The 23,128-nt window shown below is 37.9% G+C and overlaps 1 long non-coding RNA gene across 1 annotated transcript; it reads right to left on the bottom strand.

The window, feature by feature from the left end:
* Window positions 1–2,438: 2,438 nt before the first annotated feature.
* On the bottom strand, window positions 2,439–2,913 carry LOC122995269. The gene is made up of 2 exons (XR_006406773.1): window positions 2,633–2,913; window positions 2,439–2,520 (listed from the first exon to the last, which is right to left on the bottom strand). It is a non-coding gene; the product is annotated as an uncharacterized LOC122995269 (long non-coding RNA).
* Between the last annotated feature and the right edge of the window lie 20,215 nt (window positions 2,914–23,128).

The raw sequence follows: 23,128 nt of genomic DNA, 5'->3' as shown, positions 1-23,128 counted from the left end.
AATGATCTATCTCTCCTTAATTTCCCAGTCATGACGGAAAAATATGGGACTGATATCCTAATTAATTTCAAATTTAGTGATTTAAGAAGTAATTTGAATGAGACAGCAGTCTTTCTGACAGATGGAAGAGAAATATACGAGCAGACATCGTGCACAGATCACAGTTATGTCTGCACAAGAATGTTTAAGAAACAGTGACTTAACCTTAATCCTAAACCAAACAACCCAATGCAAACTTCAGGCTTCTTTTTCTGGGCTTCTTCTACATTTAAGGAGTAAAACCCTGTCTTTAATAGTTTTCTTTGACAAAACCAAAAAAAAAAAAAAAAAGATTAAAAGTCAGAACAAACTTAAAGATGACTTTGATGTTAAAAATGGAAAATGGTTTGTAGCAGACTGAGAAGTGGAAGCAGTTACGGAGTCACAGAAGACATGAAATCACCCTCTTGGTTTATGTGGTTCAGCCCACAACATCTACAACTTTTCATACTTTCAACTTGTCATATAGTGACAAAAAGATTTATTCTTACACAGATGTGCAAAAGTTTGCAGTGAGGTCTGCCTCTGAAATCATTATGTACTATAGAGAGCCTTTGCATGAATATATGATGCAAAAAAGTCCAAACGTTTAAGTTCTCTCTGCACCTTTTATTTGTCGAGGTTGACTTTTGCTTCTACAAAAGTTGTATGTTTCATAGCAGTTGATACGGAGCAGCAGGTTTTTAAGAACCAAATTTTTCTCATAAAAAATCACAATATTGAAAATTTCATTTAATTGTTGAACTGCTCTGCTAAGTATGTTATTCTTGTGGGGAATATTAAATCCCTATCATTCAAATATATTCAGTTTTTCACTTAAAAACTGATCATTAAGATACTCAGTCTAAAAACACATGAGTCAGCCTTGGAAAAAAAAACCAACATGTGTAATTGTGGCATGCAAACTCCTCTTCATGTCATTAAACTCCCAGTATTCCCAGAAATTTCACCAAGGACGACCTCTGTGTCGTCAATGGTGGCCACAGCTCTGCTGAGCAGCAGCTTTATGAAAACAACATAGGTTTAGATAATCTATGAAGTTTTGCAGTTGTGCAATTGGATTATAGTCTTTTTTTTTAAGTTGCAGCTATTTAATACAATTAAACAAACAGATAATTGTCTGCATATTGATGCATGAAAATATCTCCCTAATAGGTATCTACTTGAGCTGTTTATTAGGCATCATGTCATCTTTCATGTCACAACAATCCCAGAAAGCAAAACCAGCTCAAGCAAGGGATGGTTTAAAAAACACACAAAAACTGTTACACTGGGGCAAAGTTTAGTTTAGATTTTAAAGTATACCAGGCATGTTTGAGGTTCAAAAATGTCAGGACTTGAGCATTTATCATATTGCTGTGTTTCGTGTGTGCCCTCTGGTAGACGATATCCAAGAAGTCTTTACGCTGACATGGGTGGTCTCATAAACAGGTTGGGTTCTGGTGTGCACACTAATGAAGAGCATCTACCCAAAAGCAACATTATAAACATTATAAATATTTTGGTACCACTTTCTGATAAGATAAGGGATTTATAAGCATTAATTAAAGGCTTTATCAATGGTTAATAAATAATTTACTTCTATAAGCCCTTAATAAGAATAATTTTGGGTTGCCAGGTTGTGGAAAATCCTCCTCGAGCATCAAACTTGCTTTGACTTTTAGCTCTTAAGTTCTTACTTATCAGAAAGGAGTCCCATATCTTTTTCTTTTTTGAGACTGAGCAACATAATAAGAGATTATAGAAATGGTACAGAATGATTTAACTGGAGTGGTCTTGCTGATGTTTATCTCTTCACTGACTTAAAAATGTCTTACTTGTCTTAGATACTGTAGTCTCAACATCCAGTTAGTAACAGGTGCACACCACTATTTCATAAAATAATAACCAAGTACCAAATTAACTACCTGTCATATGTTATGTGGTTGGCTGTAATAATGTAAGGATGGAGGAGGGGTTTTATTTCTAGATGTAATCTTGCTTGCACTCCTCTGTCTTGTCAGGCTCATAGAGGTCTGGAGAAATTCAAGTGCAAAATTTGGTTAGAAAAGGGCTGGAGACACAGCAGACTGTTGTTATAATTCAAAACAATAAAATTATGCTACAGAGAAGTTTGTAAAGCCAAAGATAAGTTCTGTTTCCGTTTCTCGATTTCTCTTTTCTTTTGTTTCGGACAAAATTTTTTACTAGACCTCTATCTTGATTAGGATGTCTGCTATACAAGATTAATAGAGGTGGAATATAATAATAACAATTTCTAAACGTAACTATATTTTACTTTTGGATTGTGTCAAGCATTCCATTTATAACAATTATATTATCATTTCTGTCGACTCTTTATGTGCAACACATCTTAACCTTTTAATATAGACAGGAAAACTTTGTCTGTTTACACTCACACAGTTACATCTATTGCATGTCTCTCCATCATGGAAGTGGGATCTCTCCTCTGTTGCTCGTCCTCCATATTCATTTTATAACCTGAATCCAATTAATATTCAGAAAAAATTAAAAGGAAAGGTGGTGCTTTCAAAGTTGGTTAAATACATCAAAAGATCGTCTGCAAATAAACAAAGTTTGTATTGATATTTACCTTTATTAACACCTTGGATCTTTTCTAAATTTTCTGCAAGAGGTTCTATTGCTGGTACAAGGGGAGTGGGTAAAGAGGACATCCCTGGCTTGTACCTCTTTCCAAAATAAACAGCTTTTACTTTAAACATATCAGGCCATTAAAGCGACTGATTCCACAGAATCACTGATAAATCTATATCATGCTGTCCTTGTATTTGTTTGCAGGAGTCTTTTTTTAATAATCTTTGTTCAGTTCATATGTACCAACTCTGGTAGTAACTTATATAAGTTTATTTAATTATTTATTTGTTTGTTTGTTTGTTTGTTTCATAATCACAAAGCATTAACTTATTAGTATTGGCATTAAACGTATTGTTCTAAAATCTGAAGGTGTTCTCTTGCTCTTTTTTTTTTCTTTTTTTTTGTGGAGTAGTTTTTCCTTATTTGAATTGAGAGTCTAAAGATAGAGAGTCTCATATGTTGTACAGATTGTAAAGCCCTTAGATGCATATTTACCAGTTCTGATTTTCATCTTGGCTATATGAATAAAACTGAAGACTTGAGTTGACTCATCCTGAAGTGAAACAACAAATTGCATCAATAATTGTGTTGCTTAAAGGTTTGAAAGAGTTTTGAAGATAAAATCAGAAAGTCTTTACACAGCAGTATAATTCAATTGGACACTAGTCAAACAGGAAATAGAAAGGAATCAAAAATGAAGAAGAGGCACATTAAGATTCTCAGCTTTGGACCTACTTAAAGGGTATTTATTTAAACATTTTCTGCAAGTGTGTTGACAAGAAGGCCGGAGGTTTTCTGCACATAAAATGTTGGGGGTCAAGCCGAAGGGTCTTTCCTTTTCTCTCACTTAACTTTTTCTTGTTCATAGTTGCTTGTCATCTGGTGTGTGGTTATGATGATGAGAATGTTTTGGAGTCAAAATGGCAGTAACAACAAATCACTAATGTCACTCACCTGCAAGTCATGGACAGAAAGACAACGGACGCCATAACTTAACAAAAAGCTGCTCTGCTGTAATGAGCTACTCCCTCACTTCCCAGCATCGCTCATAATTTAGCCTCCGTTATTTAGATTGAGAATAACCGCCGGGGTAATTCGTTCAGCTCGGTGGCAGGCAGCACAAATGCTTCTCATGCAAATGAGGTAAATGTGTACACCAAATTACAGCTTGTCATTCTGCATAACACAGCGGCATGCCGGACGATCCACAGAAGCGATTGTCCAGACAAGGCAGCACGGGCAGAATCAGAAAAGAGCTGAATGCAAATCTCCATGAGGCAAAGATGATTTCTTACTCTCTGAGGCTGCTGTTTGAGTGGATTAAAGTACAAATGTGTTTTGCACAGGATAAATCAAAACGCTGTTACTGCTGCTGAAAACTGGCAGAAAAGAGGATTTAGGGAGCAGGACTCACCTCACAGAGAGATTTGAGGAACAATATGCGCATTCAAAAACTCATTCTCATACTTTATCACGTACTGTTCGTGTTTTATTTTGCTGTGTATGGATGTGTACATGCACTCTAATGCATGGCAGAGGTCATTGTGTTAGAAGCCCTGCCATAAAAAAAGCCCAAGGGGCAAAGGGGGGAAGAGAAGAAAGCCGGCAGTGGAGGAGGAGGGTGAGGAGGAGGGGAAGGGCGGCAGCAGAGGAGGCGTCTGTTTTTCCTCAGGAACGAGGCTGCAGAGCGAAGTCGACATGGAAAAGCCGGAGAATGGGAAAATGGTGCAGAGAGCGGCCGGATCGCGCCTCGGCCGAGCTCACAAAAACCTTGCACTCGATTTTACTAGACTCAGTTCTGTTAAGTTCGCTCCACTTTCCGATCAGTTGTGTTCAGTTTGACTACCTCCATTCTGGTCTCGCAACAGGTTTTTCAAAATTTCATGAGAGGAGCATTAACTGTCAATTCTCTCTCAACATCCTGCCAAGTGGTCATCACATAAAGTGGTCAGTTTTATCTTTCTCTACTATGGACTACAAGTCTGAAAGAGATTAAACTTATATTTCATACATTATGAAGTTTGCAGTATAACCTCATGAGTTACCAGTTTCCTCACAAGCTGCTCTGTTTACTTCAGCAAACTGCAGGATATAAAAGGTCAAAAGTCATTCTGGGAAATGCAGGAAATCACACACTGGAGTACAACATGTTGCTGCAGTAGCGATAGCAGTGGCCACAAAAGAGACATTTTCCAATTAGTATTAAGCTGGAGTTGCCCCCTGGCTACATCATGTCCGTTTCCTGCGTCTGTGGGTATACATAATAGTATAAGGCTGCAACTAACACAAGAAACTGACATTTTCTTGATTAACTGATTAATCTTTTGGTCTATGAAATGTCAGAAAATATGGAAAAACACACGTTGCAATTTCCTAAAATGTCTTCATATTGCTTTTTCTGTTGATAAACAGTCTAAAACCCCAAAATATTTAGTTTACTGTCACATAAGAGAAAGAAAAGCAGAAATTCTCACAATGGAGACACTGTAACCAATGAACGCCCAGCATTTTTACTGGAAACAAATTTCAGCTCCATAATGGACACCGTGTTTCTTCTACTTTGAATTATTGATACTTCAGTTTAACTTTGCTTTTAAGAAACAAAGCCCTCAGTCTTACTTGGTTCTGACGAACTGACAACACAACTTTGACCCCTGGAACATTTTTTTCCCCCCAAAATGTGAGTGAATTAGTTTTTATTTTCATGTTTTCATACCACTGTGAAATATCAAACATCAAAAATATAACAAGACATCTTCCAGTGACACATAAACAAAATCAAAAGCAAGCTCCATCATAGCTGCTGAAAATGTCTGTATGTGATGTGACGTTTTCGGACAGTTAACCGCAGGAAGAAGATAAAACACACGGCCGAACCACTACACTTGGGCTAGGAGGAATACATGTTATATAGTATGTTCATGTTTAGTAATGTGATTGTTTTATGCTGAAATTCTATTACGTTCAAATTATTATAATTTACAAATAGTGTATTCTCGTGACATCACAAATGTTTGTATTCTGATGCAACAATAAGTAACAGAATCTAAATATTTACACATGTAAAAATATTTTGTGTCACAATGTGTTGTGTACATGTGCTAAATGAATTAATTTCGGGAAAGAACAACAGAGAGGTTTAACAGATTTTGGAAAAAATCTGTTAAACCTGTTTTTTTTTTTACACAATTTAGTGATATAAATTGTAAAACCTTGATCAACTCTCTATTTTCTTGTCAGGTGTAAATGTTCACCTGCTTTCTTTAAGTCTTTAGATTCCTACTTTTCTGTTTCAGCTCTTTTTTCAGCTATTTTATAGTCAATTTGATAAGTGTTTGCACCATCTGAGGACTTACCTGATGGCTGAAACAAACAACAAGTCATTTTCTTAGAAAGCATTTGACCTGGGTCTGATGTCAACACTGTCCCAGGGACTGTCAGGGGAACCAGGGGGTCCACTGGCACCAGCAGGGCTTAGCCCAGATTGACCCTGAGCCTCACATCTCTCTTTTCCCACAGGAGGACTGACCTGGGCAGCCACAAAGCACTCATGGTCAGATTTATGTCCCAGCCACAGAATTACACCCTTCACTTCTGCAGTCTGCTGCATCTTAGGTGTAATTTAAAGTAGTAATTGTTATCTTTTATAGTATTTTAACTTAATAATCCATGCCATTTTACACATAACATTATCTGTGTGGAACATACAGTACAGATGTTTATTTCAACACAAAGCTTACAGGAAGTCTGTCGTTGGAAAAACCCTCCTTTCCATTTCAGGCTGCAGCAAAAGCATTTAGTCAGGAATAAACAGAAAGTAGTTGGCAGGAGCAGCGTCAGCCACTATGGCTGATACCTGCATTCACATATCCTTGTATGGGTGACAAGTTTATAGTAAATCAAGTTTCCAAATTCCCTTTTAACATTATAATCAAATGGCAGTCGACACGGCTGGATTGTAAAAGCTGGTGAAGTGCCTTAAGCCGTAGTTCCTTTAATGGCCACTAGAAAACTCAAGAGTGTAGTGAAGTGGCTGAAATGAGAGCCAGCAAAAACACATCATCACAATTTCTCCAGAAGTTCAGACCTCAATTGGTAATTTTGCTTCTCATTTAATGTGTGTTTTGGTGACAATTTTGAGAATCGTTGTCCTTTTAAGAAAATACAAAAGTGGCACGCCCTGGTGACGCACCGGTTGTGACACAAGCCACGTAAGGGGCGCTCTCTGGTCGATCTGAACTGGTTTATTTCCGACCACGTCAGAAATCAAATGTGTTTATAGTTGTTCCAAACGGCAACACTCCAAGGTGAAGCGTAAAGCGGATCGCCATAGAGAAGGAAGAGGCGCGGGGGTATTGTTTAAATGTGAGGCTAACTGTGCATATTTTCAAATTCAAATAAGCTTTATTGGCATAACAGATCAGAAACCTGTATTGCCAAAGCAGTACAGAAAATTATTAACATTGACGGATGATTAGCAATAAATATACAATAATATGCAAGTATCAACAATCATATCAAACACAATATAACAAAAGGCATTAAATAACAATTACACTCAATTCAACTCATGACCATACAGGACAGAAATGTTGTCCCGTAGACAGAATAACAGCTGTAATACTTTTACAGATGTGATCACTCAGAGCTTGTTTCTCTTATGACAGCGGTCCTCATATTTTGTAGACTGCACACTAGCTTTTCTTCCCACATAGATATGTAAGAGCAGTTTCTGAGGATCGAGTGAGATGGATAAACTCAGGATACGTATTATTTATTTTTTCAAAGAAAACCCCTCTCAAATCCTTATATTTCTCACAGTATAATAGGAAGTGAGATTCTGTCTCAACCACTCTTTTATGACAAAGTGAACACAGCCTGGCCTCCCTGAATAGCCTGTTCTGCCTGTGACGGCCTGTTTCTATGGCCGGGCTGTGTCAACTCAGTCTGTACATTGTCAACGTTTTCTTGAGTTTTCTGTCAGGTACTCTGCCACCACATACTCTCTGTTTAAGGTTAAATAGAATCCTAATTTACTGTGTGATTTGGTAGTTTCGTTCCGATATTTGACACAATTTTCTTTTTGTTTTGAAATGATTTAGTTGAGCCAGATTGTTTGATGTCTGTCCTGAAGCCCTGGTGTGTGTGTGTGTGTTCGGGCAGAGCTTCAGGACAAGCTGACAGAGGGAACTCTTTGTTTTTCAGTGTCTCCTGGATGGCAGTCATAGCACAAAAAGTCACAAAAGTCATAGCACTCGCTTTTTCACTAAAGAAGTGACATAAAGTACATAGTTGTGTCATGAATGAAAAAGGAGAGCTAGAGAGAGAAGTTAAAACCCTGACTCCTCTGCACAGCTGGCCAATCACTGCGTGAAGTGGGTGTGAATGTCGGATCGTCGGGTTCGGGTGCATGTTGCACCTCATCTCTCTCTCTCTCCTCATTTCCTGTCATCCTTCACCTGTTGCTATCTAATAAAAGCATAAAGCGTCTCCTCCCAAAAAAGACAAAAAAGAAAATTTTAAAAAAGGTACTCCACCCAAATTCTATATTTTTCAAAGATCAAACAGTTTGTAGTTTTCATAGAGAGCTAAGAATGCATTCACCTTTATTTCATGATAGTTAGCCTGATTTCCAGGATAATCCACTTCTCCGCTGTCAATTTGTATCCTCAGTAGGTTTTGCCAAAATATGTCAATACACAGCTTTTGTGCTGGTGCTATCACTCTCCTCAAAGCTTTGAAGCTCTGCTGGAGCTCGACTCCAACCTCAAAACCTTTACTTGTACTAAATGTCACACAAAATGTTGCATTAGCAGTAAATGCTCTGGGCATCATTGTGTTTTCCTAAAATGTAAAGTCTCTAATGTAGAATCCTTGCACATGAGTGTAACTCAGTTGTCTTCACGCCTGCACAGCAAGATACTCTGACGTAGTACAACTGAAAATTCCTTCACCTGGAGGACGGAGTACCTTCACAGACAAATGTCATGACAAAGCCGCAGAAACAGACTAACAGCACACAGAGGTCGAATTTAATTAATGTCACCGCGGAGGCAGTTTGTCTGTAAGAAGAGGCTCAACCAATCGGACGATAATAAATACAACACAGGTTTTTATAAAGTAAACACGGGTCACTCTTACAGTCAGGCAATGCTGCATATTCCTGGTAGCTACACACACGCGCACATACATAAAGTACACACACAGAAAGTGCTGACATCACTCAGATTCTTTTCTGCAGGACAAAAGAGAATTTGAAGAAATCCAGAAAGTGTTGACTTGTGAGTACAACGTGAGCGTTACTTATCTCTGTAAGGTTAATGAACACATACCATGTTATAACTCGACGTGCACTTCAGTTCAGCCTGGTGAGTAGATCTGTTACTACCATAGTGACTGTCCAATCTTTAAAGTGTTAGGAATCATTATTTTTCATTTAAACAATGAATAAAATGACTGCAATGAATGAACCCACAGAAAATGACTCTACAGAGCTTTTTAGTCTCTCTTAGATGATTGTTTTGGTTTAATCCACATGTGCCGTATGGTTCAGTGTCTGTTTTCTCATCAACTATGTTTCCAGAAGCAGCAGGCAGCTGTTTTCAGCAAACAAGCTCTGATTACCCCAAACAGTAGACGAAATTAGCGAATAGCTGGTCAAGAAAGTGGAACATCTTGCAGCTAAAGAGCCAGATGTTTTTCTCAGGAGTTGATGAAAACCAAACCAGAGAAAAAAGCAGAATGAATATTGGACTTACATTCACTAGGTGGCTAAAAACATAACCCCAAATGAAAGATAGTTTTGCTCTGCATCTGCTAAATGTGTTGATAGGCGATAACAACTTTATAATGTGATAATTTGTTCAGATTGTGTGTCTGTCGCTTTGTTTTGGAGTTCTTTATCCCCCGAGTGGCCCAATATTAATTGAGCTTAAACCTATGAACTCCATTAATCAGTCCTGGAGCATAATCCACTTCTCCTGGATCCATGCCTATGTTTTGCATGTTTCATAAAAAGGTGTTTATATCTGTTGCTTTCAACCAGTGTATTTGTAAGTGTATTTGAGAGCAGATGTAAACAGCTAACCATGCCAGTGACAAATGAAAGGTGTTTATTTAGGTGCCACATTGTGGAAAAAATATCAGCCCTCAGGTACATGGAGAGAAGATAATAAAGAGCTTAAATAACCTCCACAACAATTGCTTCTTAGATGAAAATGAAATACGCCATCCATTTCGTCATCAAGATCATCTTGCATCAATCAATTATACATTTTTCTAGACCGAAAGCACAACATAGTGAGGACTACAGAGTTGCAATGAGTAGTGTATTAATCAATTAGTCGATCTGCAGAAAATTCATCAACTATTTTGATAATCCGTTAATTGTTTTGAGACATTTATTTTAAAGAAAGAATGTTAAAATTCTCTTTTTCCAGCTTCTTAAATGTGAGTATGTTTTAATTTATTTAGTCCTCTATGACATTAACCTGAATATCTTTTTAAGCTGTGGACTGTTGGTCAGAACAAAACATTTTAGGGTTGCTTGGGCTTTTTTCACAATTTTAAAGACCACACAACTAATCTATTAATTGACACTCTGATTGACGGATTAATCGATGAAGAAAATAATCAAGTAGTTGCAGCCATAGAGGACTTATAAAGCAGGCTTGTTTCAAATCTCTGACACGTCCTCAGCAAAAATAGAAAAAGACATTTTAATATTTTAGCTGCAACCGATCACTTCCTATTTTTCTGTCATTTGCATGCAAATCTCCAGTCAAATGTCCGTGATGTGATGCAGCTGCAAAGCCTTTTCTTCACACTTGATATTATCTTTCAGTGCACAGCAGGCAGGTCTGCAGAAGGAGACTAAAGGTGTGAGAAACCTTGTGAGGAAAATGTCAGGGAAAGTCCAGTCGCTGCCGCCTCGCCCCGCGATGGCATCCCATGCCTGATACTGTAAAGGTCATCAGCCAACAACAGGATATAGTTATGATAAGCATCCAATCAGAGCTCACGTTGCTGTGATAAGCATCCAATCTGAGTCTGAGAGCTTGTCACTGCATTCCAGAGGCTGATCTGACTCTATCATGAGGCCTGATGCTGGCAGGGACACTGAGCTGCGAGGCTATTTTAAGGGTCTTTTAAGATAGGAGGGAGTTCCAACACGGCTCACACAAACGGAAAGAAATCTGACTGACTAAGCTCGACTGACTCGAAACAAATATGTTCCTTTAAGCCCCAGAACTAACCTGTTTGAGACTTTTTTACATGACCAGTTCTCTACTGTTAAGGGATTATGTGACAGCAATAAGACAATAAGAGAGATTTTTCATCGCATATTCACATTAATAAACTGACAGGTGAAGGTTGAAATTAGCTCATGAGTAATTTGAGCTATTTTTAATTCATAAAACCACTTTGACAGAAAATTAAACCTTCACTGAGGTTATAAACATTCTTGTTAATGCATCATCCACATCCAGTTACACTCCACTGCATTCTAATCTTTTGTATTTCTTTTGTGTAATCATGTCCTGGTAGGAAAACAAGATTTGATTAAATTTATTAAATCAAGTTTGGGACTTGTTTATATATCACACTGCACTGCAATTTTTATTCTCTTCTTTTATCTGTCTTATTCTACACTGTTATTTGTAGTTACTATTTTATTTAACTCTCTTAAATCCTATTTAAATGGGGCAGCAGAAACAACACACTGACATATCACCACCAATGAAGTTGATATGTTGAACTTGTTAGCAAACAGTTGCTTATTTTCGACATCCAGCAGTTACGGAGCAACGTTATCATCCAACTCCTGAAGGAAAATATCTGGCTATTTAGCCGCTAAACGCATCAGCTAAATATTTGTCTGGCCAAAAACGATGCTATGTGAGCACTGAGAGTGAACCAAAACAGAACATTTGGAGCTGCACAGCTAAACAATGAGCTGACACTCGCTATAAAACTCTGTAAAGGCCGAGGGGAGCCGCAGAGTTGCTGATAATTCTCTATCATCACTACGAGCCACGACCAAAACATTACCCTGCCATTTGATTCATTAGTTTAAAAATACTGATTACGGATGCTTTAAAGATACACTCTCTAATGGAGTCATTAGTAAATAATCAATATTCAATATTCTCACTTGATCTTACAGAAGATTCATACTTCTTTATCATGAAAAAGAACTAAATCCATGACTGTAAACCGTGTTGATTTTCAAAATGTTAAAGCTGTTTGAATCCCTTTTTGGCCACTAGGGGGCAGAAACACATCCACAGCCAAGTCACTGGCTTATAAGGTTAATGTATTAGTTTACGTATCAGGCATGAATCGTGTTTGTGTTCACCTGATAATTGAAAGTCCAATATTCACTCACCTTTTACTACTAGTTTGGTTTCCATCATCTTTGGAGGAAGAAACCTGTCTCTTTAGCTGCAAGATGTTTTCTTCACCAGCTAAGTTTGTCTGATTGCTGTTTGGTGCCTGGCAGGTAGAGCACAGTGGGTTTATCAAAGCCTTTTTTGGGCTGAAAACAGCTGCCTGGAAACAAGATTGATGAGAGTGCTAAGACTGAACCAAACAGTAAATGTGCCGTAAAAGCAATAAGAAGCTAAAAAGTTCCAAAAAGCTGATGTAGTAAGTTGGAGATAATTCTTTGTGAGTGTGTCACTATGAATAACCTTTCAGCATTACAGAGACTCATTTGATTGATATCAAAAATGTTGAATGATTAATGCAGGTTCAGCAGTGAGGTTCAAAGACGTTTTGGCATTCAGTTGTATGGGTGTATGGGACTATTTAAAACAAAATCTGGTAGTGTATCTTTAAGACGTATTGTGATTTTGTGTCTTCCTTCAATATACATCACATGCCTAAAGGTATGTGGACACCCGGACATTACAGCCACGAGCATTAGTCTGCTGCTATAACAGCCTCCGCTCTTCTGGTTTCAGGCTTTCCATCAGATTTTAGATCCTGGCTGCAGAGATTTGCTGCTATTCAGCCACGACAGCATTAGCGAGGTCCAACACCGATGTAGGGAAATAAAGGCCTGGCTCACGGTCGGCGTTCAACTCATACCAAAGGTTTTGGATGAGGTGGGGGTCAGGACTCTGTGCCAGTCCACTTCTTTCACACCAATTTGGGAAAAGCATTTCTTTACAGAGCTGGCTTTGTGCAGGGGGGGCATTGTCACGTTGAAAAAGGAAAGGTTCAAACACAAACTGTTGCCACAAAGTCGGAGGAACAAACCACGAAAAACAGACCCAGACCAAAAGAGGTATTTGGACGGGAGGGCTGTATAGTGTATAAACTTTGGTATGGATAAAATGACTTTACCAACATCCAGTAACTACTTTCTTTAAGGATTTGTGGTTCTTTGGCCAAAAAACCTGTTAAAACAATGAATAACCTCCGCTGAGGATTAGGACTGAAGACGATGCTCTTCATATTGAACCTGTAAGCAGAACCACGTTTAGAGGATCAGTTTGTCAGCCAAAGATTGATGCAAGACTTTGGAAACAGAACCAGCGGATGCTCCAGATTCGAGTAATTATTTTAGTGTGTCGTAAAAATTCCCTCAAGCCTGTCTTTGAGGGCATCTTGAGCTCTCTTGTCTCTATACCATACAGCAGGTAACATCACATCTGTCAGTGGACCAACACGTCTCCAACCAGCCTTACAAGCAGACATTTTTAGCTTGGGTGGCCCCGTTGGGGAAACGAAACCCTCACCCTAGTGTTTAACTTCACTTCCTAGCCTCACCTCTCCCAAAGCTCCGTCCAGGTGAAACTAATGGGCGACTCCACATCTGTGGCCCATTCACTGTTTTTAATGAGTGGGAGAACGACGTGGAGAGAGCGGAGTATGAATGGACAAGCAGGGACTTTAACTAGCTGTCTCTGCCATTAAGAGCCTGTGGGGCAATTATGTTAGCAAGCACAATGACCTCAACACCACTACAGTGTTACTACAAACAACAGCTCCGTCTGATGCATTTCTTTATATTTTTATGATGATTAAAGGATTAAAAGATGTCCTACTTTATCAATTTAATAACTGTGAGGACACTAAGCTTCCTCATAAATCCTCCTTTAATTTATTTAGTTGAATTCACTTTATTTCAGACATGTAGACTATGTGAGGGAACATTAAGAGAGACAATCTTCTCTAAAACCAGGATACTTTGTTATTGAGAAATCCCAAAAAATGTTTCCATAATTGTATGACGAGATCAGCGTGTATGTTCTGTATCAGCTTTTTGTGTACTTTAATACATGATGTTTTTTTTTTACTGTGAGAAATATTTAGTGTTTTTATGGCTGCACCAACAAATACTGCAGATGATTTGTTCATAATTTTATACAAATCTTTGCAAACTTTGGGATATACAGTAGAATTTAAATGTGGGTTTCAACATTTTGTAAGACAATGAGAGCATTGAGATATTGTATTAAATTAGCATCGTCTGGATGCTAATTTAAGTCTTTCATATAAATTAATGAAAAAAAAACATCAGTCATTTGATGGGAATGTTTATCCAAAGGCCCTTACAATAATTCAACTGACCTCGTTCTGCAACTGTCGAAAATATTAAGAAAAGAAATAGAAAATAAAAGAAAAAAGAAAATATAAGATAAAAAAAAAGATGTTCTTGGAATTCAGTAGGAAAGAAACTGATTTAACATTGAAAATGAGCAACTAAAACAGTAAGATTTAACCAAACAAATAAGTCAATAAGATCAGGAATATTAAATTAAACTTGAAAAGGGAACAATATTGATTAATAGCAATGTTCATGGTTTAAAAATCTGCATATACGTATATTCATATAAGCTCATTAAACTACATAAAACTCACTGTCTCACGATGCTGTTCGTCTGACAGGAACTCATTCATGCTATGAAACTGATTTCCCTCTCTGTTAAATAGTCAGTGGAGTACTGCAGCCTCTTAAGTGTTAAAATGCTTTCAGAGAAGTTGGTCCCTGAACCGTCTCCACCTCTAGATTTCTCAGGGTCAAGCTTTTATGCTGATATTTTGACTGTCAGCCTCTCTAAACCCTCTGGGGTCGTCTGACACAGAGCAGCCACCCTCTGTTAAATCTGCTGCTGTGAAATCATTAGAGCCGACCTGCCGGTGGTCCACAAGCCCAGAGCTCAGGACCTGGATGTGTGTGTGTGTGCGTGTAAGTGTGTGTGTGTGTGTGTGTGCGTGTGTGTGCATGTGTGTCTGGAGGGGGAGGCTTGGTTTAATGGTTCTGATCATTGTAAGTATAAAATAAGGACCAGCGTGGATAAGTGCAGCATGTAACCGACATGTGTTCTGCTGGAACAACTCATACTTTATAAATAATCATCTGCAACAACAGATCACTGTCATTAAGAGATAATTGATTGTCAACTATTTTGATAACTGATTGACTATTTTGAGTAATTTCTTAAGAAAAAATGCAAAAATTATCTGGTTCCAGCTTCTTAAATGTGAATATTTTCAGGTTTCTTTAGTCTTCTCTGACAGTAAACTGAATATCTTTGTGTTGTGGACTGTTGGTCGGGACAAACAGTCTTTATGTTGCGTTTTGGGCTTTTGGGAAACAGTGATCTGTTGTTGTCAACATTTTCTGACCTTTGGTCTATAGACCACACAATTAATCAATTAAACAAGAGAAAAATACACAGATGAAATGATAATGAAAACAATCAATAGTTGCAGCATTAATCTTTTCATTATTCAATACCTATTGTTATTTATTTCAATTCATTATTTGATCATTTATTCTTTTATTAGCAATAGCATGTGCTCACAAGTCAAGTTAAAGTTAAAATTCTTCATTTATTTTCTTTGAACAAATATACAAAAACCCAAAAAGGATTTAAATTGGAGATATTTTGCATATTGTAATTCATAGTAAAGCAAGCAAATCCTCACATTTGACTTGTAACTGGCACTTTGACTTTAACTTGATGTATGACTTAATAATTAGACATTTTACCATTTATTCTGGCTCAATACAATAAAAAATGAAACCATAAGGCCAAAACATCAATCAGACTGTTAATGTTTCTTCTTCTTCTTAAATGATCATCTTGACATGGTATGAATGGAGATCTATTTTTGTAGAGTTGAAACAATCAGTCCGTTTATGAATTTGTTAATTGTCAGAAAATTAAAAAAACAGAACAAAACGAAACTTATTCCAGTTCCTCAAATATAAGGATTTTCATTAGGAAATTCTGATGTACGACTGATTGACTAATTTAAGAAAAGTATCAGCAGATTCATTGATAATGAAAATATTTGTTAGTTGTAGCCCTATGTGATGAGGTTGCTTGTTTATGTGTGAACTTTGTTTCTCAGCATCACTTTCCCAAAAATCACCTGTTAGTCAAACAGCATGTTGTCTTTTCTCTTTGATTTTCTGTTGATGATGTTTAAGTATTCGATTCTTTTATTTCTGCCGCTGCTGACAAAGTAAGACACTTTCTGTGCAGTAAAGGACATTTTCTTCCCAGGAAAGACCTGCCAAATAGTGATCCCTCCTCTGTTGCTGCATTTTTTCCCCCGTTAGTGGGTTTTTGGGGAGTTTTTCCTCATTTGAATCGAGAGTCTAAGGACAGAGGATGTTGTATTGCTGTACAAACTGTAAAGCCCCCTGAGATAAATTTGTAATTTGTGATATAAAAATGACTTGACAAGCTACCATGAACTGTTTATAGGTTGAGATATAACAGTCTAAGTACAACTGACATTAATTTATATAAAACATTCCTGATCATTACTGTTAAAATCAGTGGTGGAGGAACTATTCAGATTGTTTACTCTTTTACTACTTAAAAGTAGCAATACAATACAATAAAAATACTCCAAAGTAAAAGTCCTGTATCAAAAAAATGCTACTTAAGTAAAAGTATGCAAGTATCATTAGCAAAATACACTTTAAGTATAAAAGTAAAAGTATTTAATGCAGGAAAAAGGCTTGTGAATAGGATTTTACTCCAGTGGTTTGTCAATGTAGAGCTTGTTTTAAGTATTTTAAATACTGTCTGGATTATAGATCATATTTTATAATCTTATTATACATAAACTCTTAATTTGTAAGTAGTAACTATAACTGTCAAATTAATGTAGTAAAAAGTACAATATTTGCCTCTGAACTGTAGCGGAGTAGAAGTACAAAGTGGTAAGAAATGAAAATAAGTGAAGTACCTCGAATATGTCTTTAGGTATAATAATTGAGTAAGTGTACTTATTTCACAGCTGGTTAAATACAGTGCACAAATGACTTGACAAACAAACAAAAAAAGGGTAAAAGGTAGTTACAGAAAGTGTTTATGTGAGTTTACGTCCCTTCAGCCCGTCACTGTCACCTTTCCGCTCCACATTCCAGCCGTCCTGCTCTTATCTTTATTGGCTGAGGACGGGCAGAATTACGGGAGTTAAAGGACAATTTCTGGAGCTTTGAGACACAGATGACCAAACAGACCAGAGAGCAGACGTTCAACGGAGACGATAATTACTTATCAATGGACAGAGATGAGCAGAAGAGAGCAGCTTCTGCCACTGAGGAGACTTTTTCCACTGGAGAATTTCCTGTGTGGAGATAATGAGGAGGACTAGAAAGTGAGAGACAACTGGAAAAAAACAGTTGTGGAGTGGCTGTAGTAAAAGTAAATGGTCTGGTAAAGCTCCCCAGTGACAATCATTTAAGTGTCTTTAATCTGAGCTTGAGGAGAGTCAAAGAAAACATCTGTGCATGAAACTTAAGATTTTTTTTTTTTTTAATTAAAAACTAATCCAAACCACTAAAACATTATTCTGCCTTAAACCGCAATAACTTACATGAGCCTTAACCAGAATTATTTACCAAAAATGGACAAAATACTGATGTCTGAGCAGTTTTTTCTCACTAACCACATCATATTATGTATATTCTAGTTAGTGTTTGGCATATAATACCGTCCATCAGGCTGATCGCTGGATGTGAGCCGTTTATATGACATCAAGAGCAATTAGATCATATTTCACCAAAACATATTTGCAAAAAACAGACACGGCTCACGAAGGAAAAAAAAAATCAGTGTTTATTGCATTATTTTAACATCATCAGCTGCATAAGAGCTCAAGAGCTTATTAACATCAGAGGAGCAGACTTCTGCAGAGGGATATTAGCTTGAATCTGAGAGCCTGTCAGTGATTGATTGATTGATTAAAGCCAATTTTACAGACAGATCCAGAAAAAACAAAATGTAAACAAGTAATTTTTACATGATAAAACACAATATTGCAGCTGAAAGTTATTATATAAATATACAAACATTAAAAATGAAAGAATTCTGAAGGTTATTTCATTTATTTATACCTTTTATTTAAGGTGCAAAGTAATTAAAAACTGATTTCCTGAAGGTAATTTTAAAGGGCTGGTTCACCCAAACAGACCTGATTCACTCACTTCTCACTTTACTTCATGGTATATTGTAAATTTATATCAAAATGTATAATATATGTGCTCACAGCATTAAAAAAATCACCACTTTACAACAAAAATGTCTCTTTCCAGGGACAATGCCCTATTTGAACTGATTAATCTACAGTTGACAGTTTTCATTGGGAAAATAGTTGCTATAAAAACTGTTAACAGTGTCTTCTTTCATTTATCCAGACTCAGTTGAATGTTTTATGTGCCCGTTTTCAGTGCTTTACTTACCTACATTAAATTGTGGTGAAGGCAAAAATATCAGTGACAGATAAGTCAGAACGTGGGAACATAAACCCAAACTATGTTTGCATGGTTACATACCACTAGACAGAAATTTAGAAATATATTTGTTGTTTTTGTAATTTGGGTGAACCAAACCTTTAACTCTAGGAATGTGTGAATGAGGACTGCACATGTGTGGTTTACTGAGTTTCACAACCAGCAAAACTCCAGTCGGTGCTGTTTGAGAGTTTAAATTTCTCTCCAAGTCAGATGTGGGTGAGGGTGAGCTGCTTTTCCAAGGATTGATCCTATCATCTCAATTTTTGATTAGATTTTTTCCAACTGTGCTGTGTTTGCTTGACGAGATCTGATCTCAATATGACCTCAATTAGAATAAAGCAGAAATGGTCATATTTAACATGTTTTTTACTGTATCTTACTTCGCTTAAGCCGGGCCCACAAAAGGACACTGAGTGTGTTTCCATCCACCTGTTTTTACGAGAATTTTTTTTTGTTTTTTTTTTTTATGAGAATTTTCAATTTTCAATTTGTGCATAGAGAAGAGGAAACACAGGAAATTTAATCACAAAAAAAGTTTTTACACTCGGCTGAGGAACTGTTGATGGGACACCTCTGACTGCAGACAAAGCCAATTGTTTCTCTTTGTATAATGAGTTTTTAATCGATGAAGGCTTTATATTTGTAAAACTTTCCCAGGGAATAGAAAAGTGGTTTTAAAACATAATGGCTGGCAATTTTCAATATTTTTCTTAATGTCAACAAATCTCATGAGCAGAGCCAAACCAACAATGAACTGATCTAGTTACAAGTATTGTGTGTGTATCCACAGACACTATATCTTATTACCTCCATTGTTATCCAAAGACTATTAAAAACATGAGCCGCACAGTTGGGTGTCATATGACATGTTCCTTTGCCACGAAAGATTATGGTCATGTTAGCTTTAGAAATGGCTCGCTAGCCACATCCTTTAAAGTCTGTGGTGTAATCTCAATGTGAAGTCTAGTCTGAGCAAGAACACGTGGGTGGACCAGTGAGAAAAACAAGACTGTCCTCCCAAGAAAAACAATATAATCAGTCAATAGGTTGTAATGTCAGTCATCCAAAAATGACCTATAGTTACGTTTAAGTGGCAGATGCCATTTAGCGGCCGTAGAAATTATGACAGAGAGGTGGTGTAGTTCAGATGACGTCTATATAAGTTGACAAATTTCCTCATTTGGGGGTGGCGGGTTGGGTGGATGACTTAACCCAAACAGGGGACTTTGCAACAGGAAGCCGCTGCTCATTTTCCGTTTCCAACCTCGAGTTGGGACAGTTCTTTAAAGAACGTAACTACGATCATCCCCTAACCTTAACCCCCGCGGTTATTATTGTTGCCATGATGACAAAAGTCACCTAACTTTAACCCACACTACGTGTTTCTCTAACCTTAACAAAGCGATCATTTTAACTCAAACTATTCAAGTCATTTCAATTTTATTTATATAGCGCCAAATCACAACAAAAGTCATCTCAGGGCACTTTTCACACAGAGCATGTTAAGACCGTACTCTTTAATTTAGAGAGACCCAACAATTCCCCCATGAGCAAGCACTTGGCAACAGCGGCAAGGAAAAACTCCCCTTTAACAGGAAGAAACCTCAAGCAGGACCGGGCTTTAGGTGGGCGGCCATCTGCCTTGACCGGTTGGGTTGAGAAACCATGATCTTTCCCTAACCCTAACCAAGTGTTTTTTGTGTCTAAACCTAACCGGACGTTAACCACAGCGCTGTCACTTTATAACACATCATCATTTTTAAACGGTGATTTGTAATAGCTTTGGAAAGCACGGACAGAAGACGCTGTCTTGTCGATTACTGCCAAGAGGGACGCCAACGCTCTTATGTGTCGTTCTGGTGTGCAGAGTTTCCCCTATATTCATGCTGCAGAATTATGAGCACTGCTGCTAAAATGTCACGCAATTTTTAATATCAATGGGCTACAAATGCACGATAACACCCTAGTTATCGTGGAAATGTGTAAGACATCGACTAGTGCATCAAATCCCAGAATCCTCAGAATCCTCTCATCATTCTTCAGATGACTTCTACATGAAAGGTACAGCTATAAGAGTAGCACAGCTGCTTTAAGGAATAGAGCAGTGCGTAATGTGTGTGTGTAGCAAGTGTGTGGTTGAGCGAGCGTAAGATTAGCAGTGTGTTGTCATTCTGGCAGTTAACGTACAGTACAGACTACGCTGTGTCAGTTAATAAATGCTGCAGCTTCTCAAGACCAAGAAAAGTCTCATCTGTTGTTTCCCCAATCGCTGGAAAAATGAAGAGGGTTAGCCCAGACGTTAGCGACAATGGGTTAGCCTAGCCTGAACAAGCTCACTGATGGTGGACTGACCTTTAAGGTGGACCAGCTATTTTCATTTTAGTGTCAATATCAACCAGAACTAAAGAGAGAACGGAGAAACATCTGGCTGCTGAGTCTCTTCCAAGTTTTGGCCCCCCTCCAAGCAGTCAACCTGGGGAGACACTGGGAGGGTATGATCAAAAGACCTATTTGGTTGTTTAATTTGGACTTGAGAAAAACTTTTCTGCACATATTCAGTCGGTCACACAACACAGAAACTAGAAAACATCTTTGGCACATGTGCTAGGTGAGTAATTTTCAATCAAGTAAACAGGCGCCATCTTTGAGTCCCAGTTCCTAAAATACATCCCTGCCCTGGACTGGAGAATTAGCATCACCAACGGCCTTGCGATGGATGCAGACGCGCATTAATTCACATTCTTGTTTTTCAAATGTTCTGCAAAGTTCAGTTAAAATTTGTGCTACATTTGGAAACTCGGTCACTAAGGAGGGAGTTTCTTCTCCCATGAGGGCGTTGGGCCTCCGAGGGACTCTCAAACTGTCACGACATGACCCAGTTTGCCCACATTTCCCAGAATGATGTCTAATTGTACCCATTGGGTTTAATTAGCTTTGCGTGTCGCCGTCCATGCACGCCAGAGGTGGAGATACTGTAAGAGCCCCCTGTATGATAAACACTAAGAGCTGAGCGTGCTCCGCAGCGTTTTCCATGCAGAGCGTGCTCGGCTTTGAATCAGGGGGAATATTTGTTTGGAAATGTAGAGTTGAGGGTAAGCACTCTGAAGAGGAGGGAAGCAGTGTCTATTGAAAAATCTACATGATGACACAAACAATTATGAAGAGAATTCATAACACGGCCAAGATGGCTCCTTATGACCTATTTTGGATGTTTCCCCTGGCAAAGCAGCAAGAAGAGAGAGAGAGCGAGAGAGAGAGATGACTGAAGTCTATTGGGGTTGAAAGCAAAATATGAAGAGACTATTACCGCTGCCCAAGTCCTTCAGCACCTCCAGCGATATCAAGTAAAGAGAAAAAAAGGGGGGAAAAGGAGATCAAAAAGAGGAAAGGTTCTGGTTAAAGGTTTTGGGGGGGAAGTGATGCATTGAGACAAAGAATAGAGACAGATTTAAAAAAAAAAAGAAAAGAAAAGAGTAGAAGTAAATTAGAAGGAGAGGAGAAAGTGATACAGAAAAAGGAGAAAGATGGAGAAAAAGAGTAAGAGAGGGGGGTGGTGGGAGTATGACCAGTATTGTATTTCATCTCTGTGTAGTGGACGTCTTAATCAACAGTGTCAGGTTTTCTTTCTGGAGGTTGCATGGTGTTTTTCATGCTGACAGCGGAGGTAACATGTGAGTGGCAAACAGGACAGAGAGGAGGATGTACCTTCATTCTGCTCATAAGCAGCACCAGCTTTTGCATAAAAATACGTAAGAAAAAAAAAGTATAATTGCTTTGTGCAGTTATTCTTGTGTTGAAGTTGGTGTCAGTCACCTGTAAAGCACCTTAAACTGCAATAACCTGTATGAAGTTTACTATATAAAGAGTTTGATTGATTGTAGATCTACTGGGGTTTTCTCAGATTTGTCCTCCTGTCTTATTAGCTCCTATCTGATTGATTAAGCAATTCATGTTTACGTAAACATAAATGAAACTTTTTGCATGTTTTTCTCACAGAAACCCGCAGAAACTCACCAACCTGATGTGTTTGTTAAAGGAGAAAAGCTCAAGGTGATTTTTTTGGTTTTAAATACCTTGCAATCATTCGAGATTCAAACCAGTCGTTTAAAAAGCGTGTTATAAAAAGGTGGCCACTGCTATCAAATTCAACCTGGCTAATTTTAGACATATAAGACTCATACCTAACAATAGATGCAGCCAACCTCTTTATGCATGCTATGATCTTCTCTCACATAACATACTGACTCACAAGCTGGTCACAAGCAAGCATGACAACTCTAAAACCGACTGAGTCCTTTTACAAACAGACACTAAAAACACTTGACCGGAAGGCCAATAGCTATCACCGTTGCCATACGCTGTAGTGCAAAAGTACAATTTATTTAATTTAGATTTTGCAGATGCTTGCCTCAACTTGAAGATCTTACATGAGCTTGCACCTCCCCCCACTGAACCACTTCATAATGCAGAAGGATAGTAACAGCAGGGCAACGAGGGCAACTACCAGATAGGATTGTGTTGTACAATACAGATGTAGCATGTTTAGGCAAACGGTCTTCTCAGTCAGAGCCACCCACCACTAGAACAGCCTGCATATTGATTTAAGAGACAGCACTAATTGCATAACCTTTAAACATAAACTTAAGATATGGCTTAAAGCAAACCAAACTTGCAATCATGTGTAATCATACTAACTCATTTCTGGCATTACATTTACATACT

This window comes from Thunnus albacares, chromosome 13 (assembly GCF_914725855.1).
Source record: "Thunnus albacares chromosome 13, fThuAlb1.1, whole genome shotgun sequence".
Classification (NCBI taxonomy): Eukaryota; Metazoa; Chordata; class Actinopteri; order Scombriformes; family Scombridae; genus Thunnus; species Thunnus albacares.
This window is presented reverse-complemented; position numbering and strand designations above follow the sequence as displayed.